We start from the raw sequence: 19,655 nt of genomic DNA, 5'->3' as shown, positions 1-19,655 counted from the left end.
AGTTCTCAATATACAGCTGGTAGTTCAGATCAGTTTACATGAAATTATTTAAAGAAAGAGAACAGATTGAGAAGGACAGGAGATTGTAGACCACGTGACAGTGCAAGAGAGTGAAGGAAGCTACCAAAGAAACCTGAGAAGAAGGAATCTATCAGGTATAGGAGGAAAATCAGGAAGTGGAATCACAGAATTAGGGAAGAAAGGATACCAAATGCTGCTGGAAGTTTGAATAGAAGGAAAAAATAGAATTCCTCATGGGTTTGGAAAGATGGAGATCATAACCTTGGCAAAAAGCTAGTCCAGTTAAAACCTTGGAGTGGAGAACTGAGGAGAGAAGTAGATAGGTCTTCTGTAAAGAGGGGCAAGGAAGTTCAGCAGTGGAATCAGAGATGTGGGTTATAAATGGATAATTGTCTTTTGTTTGTGCTTTGTATATGTTTGTATTTTTTAAGATAGGGAGATATTTTTTAAAATGTTGTCTCTAGGCCAGGTGGAACAAGCCATCCAATGATGCACATGAAGGTAGTCTAGAACATGTTAGAGAAGTCATCTAAAGCACAAATGTCAAGTTGGCCTTAGACCCATGAAGTTAGGTTAAGCAAGATCATCTTTGTTATTGCTAACCATTGGATTTTAAGTGCCTATGAGAGTACTCATGACTCTGTGGGTGCTTAATAATTATTTGTTAAATAAATGAATTAATAAATATTATGTTCAACAGTTTTAGCATATTTCATCACAAAAATCTTTAAATAAGGTCACTGCATTCCCTGTTTAAAATATTTTGGGGGGCACCTGGGGGGCTCAGTCGGTTAAATCTCCGACTTCAGCTCAGGTCATGATCTCACGTTCATGGGTTCCAGCCCCGCCTCGGGCTCTGTGCTGACAGCTCAGAGCTTGGAGCCTGCTTCAGATTCTGTATCTTCCTGACTCTCTGCCCCTCCCCCTCGCATACTCTGTCTCTCTCTGTCTCAAAAATAAATAAAACATTTAAAAAATTAAAATATTTTGGGGGTGCCAAAAGCCTCTTAAAGTAAATATATAGGGCACCTGGGTAGCTCAGTCGGTTTAGTGTCCGACGCTTGGTTTCAGCTCAGGTCATGATCTCATGGTTTCAGGAATTGTAGCCCTGCATTGGGATTCTCTGTCTCCTTCTCTCTCTGTCCCTTCTCTGGCTTTTCTGTCTCTCTCAAAATAAATAAATAAACTTAAAAAAATTTTTTGTATGTTAAAAAAAATTGAAATTGGCACAAGGGCACATAGTGGCTGATCTCTGCTGTTTCTCTAGCCTCAGTTCTCTGACACCTGCTTGCACCCAACATCTACACTGCTGTGAACAGCTAGTTCTACAAGTACAGCACATTTTTTCCTGCCTTGGTGCCTTCACCACATGTGTTCTTTGTACTCACAAAAACTTTCCCTCATTAACACCCTGTGTTTTGCTACCTCCTATTTATTCTTTAAGACTATACTTCTTTCTGAGCTAGAGCTTCTCAGTGCTCCCAAAGAAATAGTGCAAAACTCTTATAAATAATTATCATGTTGAATTGAATTTGTTTATTAACTTGTTTGTTTCCTTCATTAAAATTAAGCTATAAAATAAATATGCTTTTTATCTCTGAATAACCAGAACCTAGCTTAAGACATTTAATTGGTGCTATTAAATGAGTAAGTGATATCTATGGTATCCTAGTGATGGCTATGCTTTTTAATCAACCAAAGATGTTTATTCCCTAACATCTTCAACAATTGGAAGTGTCTATATTGAAATACTCCTTGATTTTGTTGTTGCTATCTGAGGAAAACGTAAGTGAGCAAGGTAATATAAAATAGCATGGCATCATCATGAGTTAGTGTAGACATTGTAAATATCAGGGTTTCCATTTGCCTTGTCTTTATTCTTTGGTAAATATCCCTAGCCAATCACAGTAGTCTTACTGAGACCAGATGTGATCTTAGAAGCTTTTGCAACATAGGTTTCTTAGGCAAGTAAGTATGAGAGTTGGCATAAGAAATTTTGTTTTCTATTAATTAGTACAATGGGCTAGATGAGAGTAGTGCCCTCAATATATGAAACAAAATCAAAGGCAACTTTCATGATGGAGGGAGATTAACACACTAAGGACAATTGAGAGCATGGTGGGTACTCTAGGAAAAGGGAAGCTAGCTTCATGGCACTAGGTAGCTTCTAAAAAGAAGTAGCTTAGAAAAAGGGAGAGAAACCAAGGATAAATTTGGGGTTTTTTTAATGGTTTAGTGTGTTTCAGTAGTTTCTTATAGAGACAAGGAATTTTCTGCAACCCACCATCAATCTTCTGTATGTTAATGAAACTTTTACCCGTTTGGTGGGCTACAGAGTATCTCATGTAGAAAAGATCAAAGTAATTGTAAAGGATCTGAAATCTGGTGTTCATAAATATAGGTAAAAAAATATCTGGACAAGATAACGCCTTAGTATAACTGAGATTTTAATGCCAGAGAGTACTATTATATTCTAAATTTCTTAAAGGCAAGAACCTCGATTTAAATATCTCTCATTTGCTTCGCCCATGAGTCTGACACATGATTGACACCTAATATGCACTGATTCTAGGATTTCCTAAAAAATATAGTTTCTTAATCTCACAGAACTCCTCCTGACCACTTAGGGAATATTGGTCCTATGCACCCTCCCAAAAGGAACAAACTGCAGAACAAGTTTCAGGCAACCAAGAACAATTGGACAAACTATGGTGTAAAGTCCAGGAGTGAACTTTCAAGTAAGAATAAGTAGAGAAAATAAGAGTGGTAAAATAGTTTGTAAATGTTGTATGATCTGGCAATACAGATGTAACATAATTAACAAAAATGGAAGAAGATGAAACTGCAAAGTAGAATACGTTTGCTGATGGCCTCATTGGTATTAACTCACAAGACAAATAAAATAGCAAAATGTTAAGCTTTAATAGTGCAAGGATAACTTTAACATAATACTTATTTTTAAAATTGAGTAATGGAAGAGAGGGAAGGGAAGAGAGGAGAAAATCTTTATTGTAGGTAGCTGATAGATAATTTCTTTAAAAAGGCAGCATCAAAGATAGTATATAAAGAAAGGTATTGGTCTAATAGAAACCACTAGAACAAAAAAGTAAACTATCCTAAAAAACAAAATAATATCAATAAAAAGTTTTAAAAATGACAATGTAGGGGCGCCTGGGTGGCTCAGTCGGTTAAGCCTCTGACTTCGGCTCAGGTTCAGATCTCACATTCGTGGGTTCGAGCCCCGCATCAGGCTCTGTGCTGACAGCTAGCTCAGAGCCTGGAGCCTGCTTCCGGTTCTGTGTCTCCTTCTCTCTCTGCCCCTCCCCCTCTCGTGCTCTGTCTCTCTCTGTATCAATAATAAATAAAACATTAAAAAAAATTTTTTTAATTAAAAAAAAATAAAAATGACAATGTAGTGAAATGTTTAGTGTATAGATGTATATTAATAAACATGACATAAAACCACACAACAGAAATTATAATTTCTAATTTGTCAATAAATATATGTACTTAACTTTATTATGAGGAAGAAAAAAGATGTTTAGACTGGCTAACAAATCCATGTTCAACTGTTTACTGAATATAAGAGATACACCCAATACTAAGTGACTCAAAAGAGTTAACAGGATAATAGGCCAGGCAGATGCAAAGGAAAAGAAAACAAAAGTTATAATTTTAATATCAGATAAGGCAGAATTCAAGCAAACAATGGCAGCTTATAATCTAAAGGTTACCACCAAAAGTAAAGGTAAACAATTAATTGTGTGCTATAAAAAAGCACAGCAGAGAATTTGAATTAGATGCAGTCGAATAAATTTTCATTATTGTTTTCCTTAAAATATGTTTCCTAGTAAAGAAAGTTCAGGAATAAGTTGTTCATCGCATGCCCAGATTGTGAAGCCCAGAGCTCCGGAGATAATGGCTGGTTCCAGATTTGGGGAAGCATATAGATACTTGGTAAGTCTGGGACATCTGTTGTGCCAGAAAGCTAGGAAAGACATAGAAGCTATGTCAAAGGACCCACTGCCCAACATGAAGGGAACAGAGTTGCAAAGAGACACAAATTAAGCATCAAAATGAATAATTTGACTCAAACTCATTGTGTATATAAAAACCTGTAAATTCATGATGATATGTTAGAAAAAGAGAGACAGAATGCCATACCTCTTCCAATTAACTGATTATATTAGAAGTAAGAGGCCCCAAATCCCTTCTCTAAATATTCAATGATTATGTTTTTCCTACATGAATTTTATTTCAGGATACCCAATCACCTTATTACATGAAAGAATATTTTTCTTTACATAAAAAAAATTAAACTTTTAATGCACTCATTAGGTTCTCTCAATGATTATTGGGTGCAGGAACCATCACATGAAATGCTGAAGGAGAAATGAACAAAAGAAGGGTGAGGTAATCACAACCCAAATGCACGGGTAAATCAGTGTCACTGGGAGGGAGATGGCCAAGTATTTTGCGTCTCCTGCTGTAATGAATATAAGGCATACAACAGTATCTATGAAATACTCTTACCAAAATGGTTGCACCTGATTCTAATGAGAGGTCAGTCTCTAGAGCTTACTTTCGGTTTATAAGGAATAACGATAGAAGCAAAAAGACCAGCCAGTTGTAGGACAATCTTCAGATCAACCGACATGGGTTTTGCTTGCTTGCTTATTTGTTTTTAAACAAATCAAGGTGCAAAAAAATAAATAAAATACAAAGAGGCCTACTATTCCAGCATTCAAGAGGCTCAGTTTCCTAACAATCATATGTAATAGTAGACCCATGTTGGATCATAGTTCATCCACCCTACCCGTAACAAAACCAGAAAGAAATTTTGATTATGGGCAGGTGACACAGGGTACCAAGGATAAACATTAATTTTGTTTGGTGTGATAACAGCACTATGGTTATGTAAGAAAATGCCCATGGGTTTTAGAGAGCTACACTGAAGTCTGTAGACTGAAATAACATGATGTCTGAGACCTGTTTTAAAATGCTTCAAGAAGAAAAAGAGAATGGAAAGAGATGGATGAAGCAAGTGGGACAAAACCTAGACAAATTGGTGGGTTTGGAAATGTCTTTGTGGGATTCTCATACTGTTAGCTCTGTTACATTTGAAAATTTTCTGAATAGTTCTTAAAAAATGAAAAGGACAAAAAGGAAGAAGTAATCGTTTGTTTAATAAATATGAGACTATGAAAAGATATAAGGCTTCCCTGGAAACATAACAATCCAATTAGGAGCAGAAAACGATGGGTAATTTGTTTTCAAAAATAAAACAAGTACATAGCACATGAAGCCATTTTTTATGAACCTAACTCAAATTGTATTGCAAATGCTAACCTTTGTAAATGGGATTTTTCTTTAAATGTGCCCTGAGGCAATTTGTATTTTTTTAATCATATTTATGACTAAAGCCAAGGAAACAAAAATCTAGTGGAAAAAAAATACATTTCCTTTCCACCTGAGCTTAGCATAAGGGAGATTGGTAGCTTTCCTTTTCTCTCCATTTTTCCTTTTGTAATAAAGCACTTAAGTTTATTTGTTAGCAAGGCCTGTTCTGTGGCCCAGGAAGCTCTCAGGAGATTTGGGCATTTAATGCCAGCAAATGGAAACGTGGATGGTGAAGTTGATCTTGCATTTGGCTCATAAGTAATACTGAGTCAAAAATCCCACAACATTCTATAAAAGTCTGGTGGTGTAGTGTATTTACACTGTCTATCCACAAACATAAATCACAGGATTAGCTTACCTCGCAACAAGCATTAGGGGGGAGAGTTTCATTCAAAGAAATCAGAAAGACCATCTAAGCAATCTAATGCCAATTACCTCTGCAGTTCTGTTACAACCCAGTAGGACAGCACAAAGGACTTGTCCCTAAGTGAGACTGCATTAAAGTAACTTGTCTTCCAGTATCCACTAAGCTCCTTTCCTTCCACCTTGATGCTGCCCTCTTCCTTTTTTGTACAAATTTATGCTTTCTCAGACATTTTGGTTGACAGCAGTGATAAAGAGATAAGCATATTCACTATAAAGAGTTATAACTTCATAGACAAATTTTCCCAGGACTTTTGACACTTAAAAAGCTCTAATACTTGATCCAAAAGGGTATGTAAATCTATTAGAGGGATCTTAGCAACAGGCACGTAATAGAAGTAGAACAAAGGAAAATGGGCAACCCCCACCCAGTGATGGTAATAATTAATGATGATTGAGCGCAGGCTCTGTGGCAGTTCTCTACATGCACAACTCATTTAATCCTCACAACAAACCTGTGAGATAGGTGCTATTATTATCACTGAATTATAAGAAATTAAGACAGAGAAGTAAAACAATACACATAGTCACACAGCAAGTCAATGATAAAGCAATGTCTGTCATTGGAGCAGACTCAGTCTGACTCCAAACTAGTGACTGATATAAGCCAGGCAATGGGCTAGACACTCTGCATTATGTACAGATTTTTTGGTCTATGTGACTTGCTGTTTGTTTGCTCATTTGTTTATTTATTTAGTGGCTTGGCTGAATGAATTTTGTGAAAGCTGTTTCCCTGCAGGATGAAGAAGCCTCTGATATTTCTGCTTAGAACTGTTTTCCTTGTTTGTATCTCTTAGCCTGGCATCCTGGGGTTTGCCCCTGGGTCAGCATAAGCACGCGTTGGTTAAAGGTTATGCTGAAGCCCTACTCGTCAGTTAAAGTTTTGTTCATTACCTTTGGATATGTGTTTGTGGGTTGGAGATCACTTTCACAATTTAGTACATTTACAATATTGCCTCATATTCAGCCAGGGACTAAGAAGTTTTCTCTCCAGTCACTCCAGGCTCAGCCTGGACCTCCATGTGGTCTTCCAGATCACAGGGTTGAGGGTGACTTTAAAAAAAATTTTTTTAATGCTTATTTATTTTTGAAAGACAGAGAGAGGGGCAGATCATAAGCAGAGGAGGGACAGAGAGGGAAGGAGACACAGTATCTGAAGCAGGCTCCAGGCTCTGAGCTGTCAGCACAGAGCCCGACGCGGGACTCAAACTCACAAACTGTACGATCATGGCTTGAGTTGAACTTGGATGCTTAACCAACTGAGCCACCCATGCACCTGAAAGGTGACTATTTTTAAGCCTGGCTTCCTCGACATTGCCCCTGGTTGAGTATCATAATGTTCGATATTTGGTCAGATATTTTGTTTAAGCCCCTTGAGCCAGGAAGTCTCCCCCTCCTTAGCTGATCATTCTGTGCGTTGCTTAGGGAATTCTTCATGTCTGTCCCCTTTCCACTCTGACTGTTCTTGAGTGGAAGCAGCTTAGTGCATGTACACAACCTCTCAGACCCTCAGGGACAAGTGTGATCTCAGTGGGAAGTGCTCTTCTGGGCTCTTTCCTCCTGTTAAACTGTGGCTGGTCTTCCCTTTCCACATGCTTGACTAGGATCATAGAAATACCAACTACTTCTTAATTGCTTGGCAACAAAATCTAAATTGCCTTCAATAATGTCTTTAGGCATGACCCCCTCCCCACCTCCCATGCTTTGTCCCAAATGGCAGTCCCTCAGTCAGAGCTGGGAGCTCAAAGCTGGGAGAAGCAGTCTGCATCTCCTGGAATGTCACTCTTGCTTTACCAATGCCGGGGAACTTAAAAGTCCCTACTCTTCTATGTTTGCCCTTCCTGGCATGAAGCATTCTGACTGGATATTCCCCCAAGAGGGGAAGATCTGTAAATCAAGTTCAAAATAGGGGAGGAATTAAGGTCATCAGTTGTAAAAGTCTCTAATGATGTTCCCCAACACAAGTTTATGGAGGAAACTCACAGGCGAAGTGAGCTTAACACAAAACAAGATGCCCCACATAATCCAGAGCAAGAAATGCAATCAAATTGTGAGATTTTTCTCTACTGCCTGCAGATAAATCGAACCTGCCATCTATATAATAGGTATGACTGATACTGTAATATTTTAATCAAGGTACCATATTTTGAAAGAACATAGGGTATAGTGGAATGGACACATTCAAGCCAAAGCCAGAAGGCCCAAATTCTAAAATCACCTTCCTTTTGTTATGCCTTTTAAAACCTTCATGTGTGATGAGACAACAATTGTGTAACCTCTGATCACTAATAGGATTGTCTGTATATCTGCCTTGAAAAAAGATGAGATACCAAACTTGGGAGACTGGGTTTTTGTTTGCTTCCTTGCTTATTTGACATCATACTGCTCTTTGAGTCGCTTCACACAGACTAAGAGAAAAGACAGTAAGCCCATGTCCGATTATATGACACAGCAAAAGAGAACGGAGGGGCGAGCCAGAGGCCTGATGCTGGAGGAAGTGCAGCTAGGCTTTCCTACAGCAGGTCTGGCAGATTTTGCATGCATCCCGTAAGAAGTCTCCGGTGCTCTACAGCTGACAATAGTGGCCTCACTGGGACCTGGAGTGTGGTGGTGAGGCAGCATACTTTGGATCAACCTCGCGGCCAAAGGCAGAGCTGCCCAGGGGCTATGGGAACCACTATTTGGGGCAGTAGGTAGTCTACCAGGTAGTGTTGGTCAAAGGTTTCCATTCCAACCTTAGCTGGGAAAGTGTGAAAAGAAGGCATTCTTTATCAAGCCTATATTTTCCTTACTAGGGAGAAAAAGGAAAAAAAAATCCCAGCAGATGTAGGAAATTTACAAATAAGCTAAGTAAGGACCTAACATAGAAAGAGAGGCCCCAAGTTCTCAAAAGGAATAAATAAATAAATAAATAAATAAATAAATAAATAAATAAATAAATGCCAGTCATTGTCTCCATTTTCAACTCTCAAATGAAATCAATGACAAACTAAATATACACATGGACCACAACTGGACTATATATAAAAGTAGAACTCTCTCCCATGGCCTACCACAATCAGCCTGAGAAGCCAACATACTTTCTGCAGCAACCAGCTCAGGAAGTCAGGCTGTTATCTCTAGCAACTGGTTCAAGAAGCCAGACAGTAATCTCTAAAAAATCAGCCCAAGATGATTAGTAACTGACAGCCTCCCAATTTTTTGTCCTCACTTCCAACTTCAGACCAACTGGAGGAAGCCAAAACGCACCCCTAACCAATCACAGAAGATGCCCTGCTTCTACTTAGCTTGCCTGCAGCCTCCCCATGCCAACAGCCTCCTGCCAGGCACACCTAGCCCTTTCTCTTTCTGTGACTATAAAGCTTTCCCACTCTTCCGCCCACATTGGTGTCTCTGTCAAACACGGGTGATGGTGGCTGACTCCTTGCTCAAGCAAGCTCTGAATAACTGTTACTTGTTCTAATCTGAGTGGTCTTCATTCATTTTATATCATGTATTTAAATGCTTTATAAACTCAGCAAATGATATTAACCAATGTTATTATGGTCATCACTGTGGTTCTTACTTCTTAAATTTGGAAACACAGAACTGGAAAGGACATTTAAAAATGTCTCAGTCTTGGTTATTTCTTCAAATGAACACCTGATGGGTGCTGTAAAGTCCAAACCATCTGTCCCTTCCTTGCCCTTTAATTCAAGCCTTACTGAATTATTCAAATAAGAAAAAATGAGATTCAGAAAGCAATAACTTGCCCAGAGTCACAGAGAATGCCAGTATTCAGAACCCTTCCTGTCTTCCAGTTCCCTATCAAAGAGAACCATATCAATGCATTTCAATCATGAGCAACCTGTATTTCCTGCCAGGTTAGCAGAACTGCAGAAGTTCACAAGCTCTCCAGTTTGATATCAGATAGAAAGAGAAAGGAATGGAACACAAGTACGACCTTATGAAAAAAATTTTAAATGCATCTACTAATTTTCTGTCAGATTTTTTAAAATACATTAGAGTAGGGGGGCAGAGCGCACCTCTTGCTTCTTTTCTCCTGAAAAGTAATAAGCACTCAGCATTCCTACAATTAAAAAGAGGAAAAGAAAGGAAAGGAGGGGAAAAAAAGACAAATCATGGGAAAGGAGAGAAAATCTGTGGAGAAAGCCTGTTAAGAAGTAGCCTTGTCTGGGTGATGGTGGATATGTTGACATGTGGAGGTACTGATATGTGCATGGTCCTTGAGGGACGAAGAGAGAGGAAACACTGTGGAATGGCCCTGAGCAGTGCACATTAAGGAATGGTGATGGATTCGAGCATAAATTGATTGAGGAGAAGTGGTTGCATAGACAGCTCATGCAGAGGCCCCGAATGGATTTCTAATTGGATTAAAGGGATATGACTAGGCAACCCACATTATGTTGGTCGTTATACCTCTCATCACAGTTCACATTTCCCCAGAGGGAAAAAGGAGTCAGGTGGGAAATTGAGGAAAATGCAAGTCAAAGCAGAGTCTTCTCTTGTTGGATCTGCTTCGGGCTCCCTTTGTGCCACTTTGTGTAGATTTAAGACCCAATTACGATTTTGATGAGAGAGTTATTTCATTGGACTATAGAGTTCATATTTTATGTTTATCCTTTAAATGATGTATCTTTCTAAATGATGGGTTATGAATGGGAACCAGACGTATTCATGCTATGCCAGGCTGGGGTTTCTAAGGCAATTACCCATTATTGTTGGGATGCTTCATAGTTAATAACTCTCGAAGAGTAGCCTATAATTGAGCCTCTGGGTGGCAGTAATTCAGATGCATCTTTTTGAGATTTATAGATTTCTTTTCCCTTCTTGATTTAATAAACCTGTAAGGCTTAATCCTTTTTTTCCCCTACTCCTCTGATGAGACAGTTATGGTTTCATTTTATAGGTTCTTTTTAATCTAGCTTCCTCCAGCTCCCAGTATTATAGGAACTCATAGAATTATATCAGAGCAAAACTGGAAATAAAAAACAAAAAAACAAAAAAAATCATCTACTTTGATCTCTAATTTCATTTCATAAGAAAATTCATATCCAGAGATATTAAGTGATTAGGGTAAGACCACAGAAATATTTTAGGTCATTTCATGAACTAAGCTTCATGTAACCATATAACCTCATTCTATTTGTCTAAGAGATCTAGTAATCCCCCTGATAGACAATGACATTACAAGTTAACTAGCAAAAATGTGTGTTTGTTGTGGCTAAGAATTTCATTTGGTGTCAATCTGGCACACATCATGTGGAAATTGTGACAAAATTAAAACAAACACAGACAAATCAGCCCTATGAGAAAAAAAGAAAAACTGATTTCCTGATCAGGCTAGGCCCATATAATTTAGGTGGTATCTGACCAATAAATGGTAGGCATTGTTTTTAGACCAATTATAGAAGTCATTTGTAAGGTAGGAAAATAGCTGAATCTTTCACTTGCAAAGATGACCCATAAATCTACTATGTTTCCGCACGTAGCACAGCCACTTTAAGTAATGAGCATAGAATATTATCCCAGAGAAATGCGTGTGTGTATGTGTGTGTGCAAGCACTTCCTCTCAAGATGTTTTAGAAATAGAATAGCAAATGTCAATTTGGTTTTGACCAAAGATGTTGTTGCCCAGTCATGTGTTTAGTCCTTGGCTGAGAATATTTACTAAGCACCTATAATATATAAAGTGGCACTAGATTAGTCAGAACAACCTGTGCTTAGAAAACAAATTGGGGAGCCTGAGTGGCTCAGTTGGTTAAGCGTCCAACTCTTGGTTTGGGCTCAGGTCATGAACTTAACGGTGTGTGAGACTGAGCCCTGCTTTGGGCGTCAGGCTGATGGTGCAGAGTCTGTTTGGGATTCTCTCTCCTCTCTCTCTCTGCCCCTGCCCTGCTCACACTAACATGCTTGCGCTCTCCCTCTCTTTCTCTCTGTCTCTCTGTCTGTCTGTCTCTCTCTCTGTCTCTCTCTCTCTCTCTCTCTCTCTCCCTCTCTCAAAATAAATAAATAAACTTAAAAAAATTATAGAAAAAAAACAGAACAAAACAAAAGGTAGTAATCTCATTACAGAGCCTCCAAAAAGAGTATCTGGATATTATTATTTAAGAAAATTTCATTCACACACACACACACACACACACACACACACACACACACTTCAGTGTTCCTAAAGGAGGCTGTATGTTGGGGTAGGGGCTCCTCCTTCAGAGAGTCTAACTCAATAGGTTTAGAGTGAAAACTGAGAATCTCTATTTTTCTAGGTTCCTTTGGTGACTCTCATTCAGTTAACCCACATTTCCATGATCTGGAACCACCACTTAATATTCTACTTCTGAGAGTCAAATGTAATACAGGAAGATATTATAATTAGTTCCTATTAGGCATATTTTATAGCATTTAATATAAGAGTGAGGACTTTTTAATATTATTTCCTTTAATTGCTCTAAATAGTCATAATAAATGGGTATTATTATCTGAAGTTTTTAATGAAAGAACTGAACCTCAAAGAAGTTAAATAAATGGTTCCATATCTTAAACATAAGAGTCCACATCCCCTGTTCTTTATACTGTATCATGCTGCTTCCTCCTTGCAAGTCTCTTTGAGATCTACTCTTGGCCTATTTATCCCACTAACATATTTATAGGATAGCTGTTAAGGGCTGGCCACTGGAACTTAGCTACGTGTAGGGACTTTGTTCTTTGAGAGTTATTTTGCTTAAATAAAAATAAAAAAGGAAGTGCACACTTTAAATTTTAACTTAGCGATTTTCCCAATGAAGAACTAGACCTGTATTTAAGCAAAGAGGGCTGGCACTCATCCACGACAGCTGAGGAGCACTTAACACCAGCACGTCTCCTCAATGATATTTAATCTCTCTTACCTTCAACTTGGCATTAACAACCACATTATCTATGTGATGTGATGTGAGATTCTGCATTAATAACCAATAGAAAAGGAATATGGAACAAACAACTGGGCTCAGAACCAGAATATCCACTTACTGCTCTGGTTCTGCCAATAACTAGCTCTCGCTTCAACTCTGTGTATGTTGTTCTTCATATAACACAAGAAAATTGAGCATATTTTCTAATGCTAATCAATGAATAGTGTGGCCTCGAAAAGATTTCTACCACTCCTTAGCTACCCCATTTTTTCCTACAAAACCACACACAGACACACAGCTCAAGAAAGAATGTTGGCTACCTGACACCTCATGCATGTTATCTGGAAAATTCTGTAGATGGAATAATCAATGACATTAGGCTTTTACTCCAGAAGCAACTGCATTTCAGCAACATAAAAGCACCTTTCAGTGTGTAGGCTCTTTGGAACAATAAATATTAAAAAGTCAACCATTGGATTCTTTGATGGTAGATATTTGAGGGGTCAGTTGAGCTAAACTCTGGAATAGTTTTTAGAAAGCTGTGTTCACCTGGTTGGTTGCTGAATTTGTTCTCTTTGTCCAGGCTTGGATGACTGTGTGCTCCATGGACATGAAACTGTAGGCAGCTGAGTGAGCTTTGAAGGAGAAAGGGCCAGGCCACACATTTATTTAGATGAAAAGACCAAGCATTTGAATCTCAGGTAGGTGGCACTGACCCATAACTGCTATTGCCTTACAGCTACTGGCAGCCATTTCAAAACTTCCAAAGACCCAAATTCTAGAATACTCTCTGACACAAACCAGCAGTGTGACCTACAGCAACACACTCCCCCATTCTTGGCCTTTGTTTCGCCAATGGTTGACTGTGTATCATGAGTGAGAGCCGGGGTCATGTTTTTCTTGCTCACCATTAAATCCTCAGCATCTAACTAAAATTGAGAGAGAGAGAAAGATGATAGATAGATAGAAATATAGATATAGATATGTATCAACATCTAACCTATAATAAAAACCAAGTTTGTATTTGTTGACTTAGTGAAAGGGGCTAGATTTGATATCCTCTAGGTCCTAATTAGTTCCAGCAATCTATCAACCTATGGCTGTATCCTTTCTGGTACAAACTCACCACCACTTAGGTCCTTGCTCTAGGCCACTTCATTTATGCTCTGTATTGAGAGCTCAGGCAAGAGCTACCCTCTCGGGTCAGTCCCTTCCTCCCTTTTCTAATTTCCCGTTACTATACCTGTGGCCATCTCTAGCTTAATTCCGTTCCAGTATCAACCCACCTCCTTTTAAGCCTGACCCTGTGCACTCTCATGTGTCTTTCACACTTGTGTTTCACCTATATCTTCATCTCCATTCTCTCTTTATATATATCACTACAGAGTGAATTTGACCTGACTTACAAAGTCAGTACTAAGCCTGACACCAAAGAAAAAATGGTATTGCTTCTCTGTGTGCTATGAAGCTCCAAAGAAGAGAGAGATTAACAGCAAAAAAATATTTCTAGAAATTTGGAGGAGATGCTGAACACACAGATACACAAAATTAAATAGCAATTTCCTCTTAAGGTAAGAGGGTAGGTGAGGTAACCATGTTTTGATAAAAACTTCACATTCAGCATACCACCAGGTCCACTTCTGGAAAAAAATCTCAGTGATCTTGCCCAACCTGTATTCTCTACTGATGAGAAACTGATTCAAATAATTTGTCTTGTCCTTCCCTCAGGGAGTGGAAGAGGTGGTAGGTTATTTATTTATTTATTTATTGGTGTGTCAGTGGCCTCACCCTCTGAGATCAGGTCATTTTCTCAGGACTTTCATTTGATCTAAATATAAGATTTTATTTTAATGTATCGCATTGCCCTTTAAGGAACTAGTGTAACACTGAAAATGTAATTGCTTCAGGGTCCTGACAACTAATTATCCCAAAGCAAAAAGAAAGCTAGGCATTTAGATAATGAAATGTCAATCAGTGTAATAGAAGTGTCACTTACTTACTTCTTGGCTGTGTTTGAAAGGAATGCATGTTATTTGCAGACACATTCATGCATCCCTGCAGCCAGAAACACTGGCTGCACACATACTGTGGTTCTCTCCATACTTAAAGATACTGCACCAATAACAAAGCTACAAACACTGGGGTGGGAAAAGTGTGTGTGGGGGTGTGTGTGTGTACGCATGTGTACACATGCACATAAGGGGGAGTATATGTGTGTGTCTGTGTTTCTGTCTGTCAGCTTGCAGGATTCTGTCAAAATACTTGATCTAACACTGGGAAGTCTGTACCTACAGCTGCATTTCTGCAGATAGCTAGGATGCTTTTGTTCAGATGAAGCTGCAGTGTCCTTGACATTGAACAGTGCCAGAAATCTAACACCAGACCATCAAGCAAGGGTTTTGAATGCGTGAAAGGAAAATTTTTCCATGAATATTTATGGGAACCCCTGCTCTGCATGAGATAAAATGATAAGGATGTGCTGCTGATAATCAAGTTGGGTTGTTATTTGTACGTAGTAATTTAGAAAGGGGGGAGGGGAAAAAAGAGGCCCTACATTTTATTAAATAATCTAGACATTTGGATTATTTTGATGTGTTTTATATGCTTGGCTCCTTCGATTTTCCATCATGCTGGAATCAGATTTTCACTTCTTCATAACCCTATGTCTGACCCATTCACTCTCCAGAGCAAAGACAAACTTTCTTTGTTGGATGCGAATCACATTTCAGAAGTAATTTCTTAAAACTAAGTGTCATCGGGTCACCTGGGTGGCTCAGTTGGTTAAGCAACTGGCTCTTGGCTTCAGCTCAGGTCATGATCTCATGGTTCATGGGTTCAGGCCCCACACTAAGCTTTGTGCTGACAGTGTGGAGCCTGCTTGGGATTCTTTCTCTTCCTCTCTGCCCCTCCCCTGCTCATGTGCACACATGCATGTGCTCTCTCTCTCTCAAAATAAATAAGTAAACTTGAAAAAAAACCTATTAAAAAATCTAAGTGTCATAACTAACAAAATCTAGGATCATGTAGCTTCAATTTGCCTTTGAAGGTCCCCTTTCTGATACTCAGGTGATAATGACCAATTGGCAGTTTTGATCATGATAAAATACATGTAAGGATGGTTATCAGTCTCCCGGGGCTGCTGTAACAATGCGCAGCAAACTAGTGGCTTAAAACACTAGAAATGTCTTGAGGCACTGGGGTGGCTCGGTTGGTTGGGTGTCTGACTTCGGTCAGGTCATGATCTCACCATCTCATGATTTCAAGCCCCGCATCTCGCTCTGTGCTGACAGCTCAGAGCCTGAGGCCTGCTTCAGATTCTGTGTCTCCCTCTGTCTCTCTGTCTCTGTCTCTCTCTCTCTCTCTCTGCTCCTCCCCGACTCTCTGTCCGACTCTCTCTCCAAGATAAATAAACATTTAAAAATTAAAAACAAACAAACAGAAAACAAAGAAACCCAGCAATTTCTTTCCTCACATTTCTGGAGGCAAGAAGTACAAAATCAAAGGTCGGCAAGCCGCACGTCAGTCTGGAGGCTGTTGTGGACAATCTTTCCTCCTCGCCAATAGCTTCTGGTGGCTCCAGGCATTCCTTAGCTGTGACTCCAAAACTCCCATCTGTGGCTTTATTTTCAGAAAGCTTTCTTTCCTGTGTCTGTGTCATCTCCTCATCTGTCTCTCATAAGGACACGAGTCATTGGATTTAGGGCCTGTCTGGATACACTAGGAGGATCTCATCTCTGTTCTTCATATAATCATATCTGCAAAAACTGTTTTCCCAAATCGAGCCACATTGATGGGTTTTAGGGGTTATGACGGGAGTTATCTTCTCAGTGAGGACCACCATTCAATCCACTAGAGGGCGTCACAACTATTGCCTTTTATGACTAAAATGCTGTATTGCCCCAAACAGGTTGATCAATAACTACAAAATCTCAGTCTATTTACTCTTCAGGTCCTCCTTCAGATAACTTGTAGACTTTTAAAGCGGTATCCAAGCCCTCACTCCACAGTCTTATAGGTAACTTTTGTATAAAGTTATGTGAAGCCATTAAAATATTTACAACTATTAATATATTAAAATAGGGTAAATGGGGCAAAAGCATAATTAATATTATCTGACTGCCACATGGGAGGGGGGGGAAGAAACAAAAAACAAATGGATACCAAAGAAGAAGTAGAAGAAAAATACAACAGACCGTTAACAGTGGTATGAACAGTGTATTTTCATGAACTCCTGTGTGGTACAGGTCATGCATTGCACAATTAATAAGGATAAATTTGTATATTTCTACTTTTTCTGTATTTACATTTAAAAAATAATGTGTTTTCTTCATAGAGAGATAGACACATTTAAAAGAAAAACTTGAAAGGCATATAAATAGCACAGAAAACATGGAACTGTAGAGTGAGTCAGGGCAAAGCTTGGGAGCTTAGGTAATTTCTAGCTCTGGTTCCCTCCTTTCTTTTTTTGTCTTTTTTTAATAATATTTTTCAAAATTTTTTAAAATTTATTTTTGAGAAAGAGACAGAGTAAGCAGGGGATGGAGGGGGGAGACACAGCATCGAAAGCAGCCTCCAGACTCTGAGCTGTCAGCACAGCCCTATGCAGGGCTCATGAACTGCATCACGACCTGAGCCAAAGTCAGATGCTCAACCAGCTAAGCCACCCAGGTGCCCCATGTTTCCCTCCTTTCCATACCATCCCTTGCAGAAGAACAATCTACACCTACGTCTACCTGGAAACATCTGGTGACAAAGACCTTCTTCCATCACAGTCTAACTCATTCTGGTGTTGGATGTCACTAATAGTGTAAAAATTCTCCTGAATTGTACTGCACTGATAATTGCATTGGAAAATCTTGCAAGTTTTCTATTGTTATGGATGGAAAATTTGTGAGACTGAGACCCAGGAAAGAAGTTAAGGCTAAGCTTCACCTCTAAGCAGTAACATGATCTTGGATTCGCCTCTGCCTCACCATCTATGAAATGAAGGAGTTATACTAAATGGTCTCTATGATTCTTTTTGTTTCACACATCCTCTAAAATTCCTGAGTACTCAGGAAATGGTTCTCCACTCTATTTTCATGACTTTGATCAAATTATAGAATCCTTCTAAGTTTCAGCTCATAGTCATCTACATAACAATACGATTTAAATTGAAAAAGAACCACCTACCTTAATAGGAAGAATATAGTGTTTAACTGAAGAGATTCTAAGGCCAGACTGCCTGAGTTCAAGTTCCACCATATCCTGGCTGTGTGATATTAGGAAAAGCACTCACCCTTTCTGTGCTTTTGTTTCTTCCTCTGGAGAAATAAAAAATAAGGATACAGTAACAGTTCTTGTCTCATAGAGTTTTGAGAATTAAATGAGTTAGTACACGGAAAGCTCTTATAAGAGTCCTTGCTCCCTAGAGAGTCTGCAGTGTAAGTGCTGCATTATTATTCATAAATCCTGAAATTGGTTGAGAATTATGTATTCACATATTGTTTCCCTTTTTCTATCTAATGGCATTGGTAATTTGTTCCCTGCTTTGGAAGTTTGGATCCATTGCAAAGAAAATAAAATATCCGTCACTGACAATTTTTGTTATGGATTCATATTCTAACCATATTTTTCAAAATTGAACATTATTTCATTTTGCTTATATTAGTGGAAAATGTGAAAGAAACACTTTTGTTTTTAATGTTTATTTATTTTTGAGAGAGACACAGAGTGTGAGTGGGGGAGGGGCAGAGGGAGACCAACACATAGAATCCAAAGCAGGCTCCAGGCTCTGAGCTGACAGCACCAAGCCCAAAAGAGGGCTTGAACTCACAAAACTGTGACATCATGACCTGAGCCAAAGTCAGACCCTTAACCGACTGAGCAACCCATGAACCCCCCCCCAAAAAAACAAGCCTTTTGATTGAGAAAGCCATTACATATATAAAGTCAGACTTTTTATCATATAGCTTTAACTGAGATGTATAGTAAGAATTACATGCTTCTTAAAATTTTATATAGTTAGATTTATATCTCCCAGTTTAGTTTTTGTTTCCTGTGTCTCATATCATTTTTTTTTTCGGTTTCTCTTTTGTTGCTTGCTTTTGCATTAGTGTAATGTTTATATTCCTTTAAATATATTTTTGCTACAATATTTTTTAGTTATTTTCTTAGCGGTTGCTGTAGGGCTTACCACACACATCTAAACTTACCAGACTCTGGATTTACGCTAAATTAATTTCAGTGAGATATAGAAACATTATACCTTTATAGATCTATTCTCTCTTATCCTTTTCATGCCATTATTATTATATACATTGTATCTATCTATGTTGCAAACTCAACAATACATTGCTATAATCATCACTTTATTTGAGTATGGTGTCTTTTAGAAAATCTAAGAGAAGAAAGAGCAAGCATAGATTTGTAGTATTTGTTATATTACTCTTCCTACCTAGCATGTCTGGTTCTTGTAAGATTTAATATGTGGAGGCAGAGACAAAAGGAAAGAGAGAGACCAAGTTATGGAGCCAAGAAAGCCTTTATTGGGGTCTGAGGCCCCTGGGCGAGGTTCCATGACTCGAGTAGGGGTTGAGTCAGGGAAGTCGTGCCTGGTACTGGAGGGAGAGGTATTTTATGGGTGAAAGAGTTCCGGGTTTGGTCTTGGGAGGGCAGATTACCAAGTAAGGCCATTTTAGGGCCTTGGCGGGTTGGGGGGAAAACTGGAGCTTCATGATTGGTTGTTTTCAAATGGCACGGGACATTCCAGGTCTGCAGGGTGGGGTTTGTTCTGTGCATGGAGTTCTTCTCTGACCCACAGCAAAATGGCTGCTCGGTCGCCATCTTAAGGTAACTCTTACAGTTCTATTCATTTATTTCTTTCTGCAGATCTGAATTCTCTTAATCCAGTAGAGCTTTGCTCCCATTCACCTCCTCTGT

Source organism: Suricata suricatta, chromosome 11 (genome assembly GCF_006229205.1).
Source record: "Suricata suricatta isolate VVHF042 chromosome 11, meerkat_22Aug2017_6uvM2_HiC, whole genome shotgun sequence".
In the NCBI taxonomy this organism is placed as follows: domain Eukaryota; kingdom Metazoa; phylum Chordata; class Mammalia; order Carnivora; family Herpestidae; genus Suricata; species Suricata suricatta.
This window is presented reverse-complemented; position numbering follows the sequence as displayed.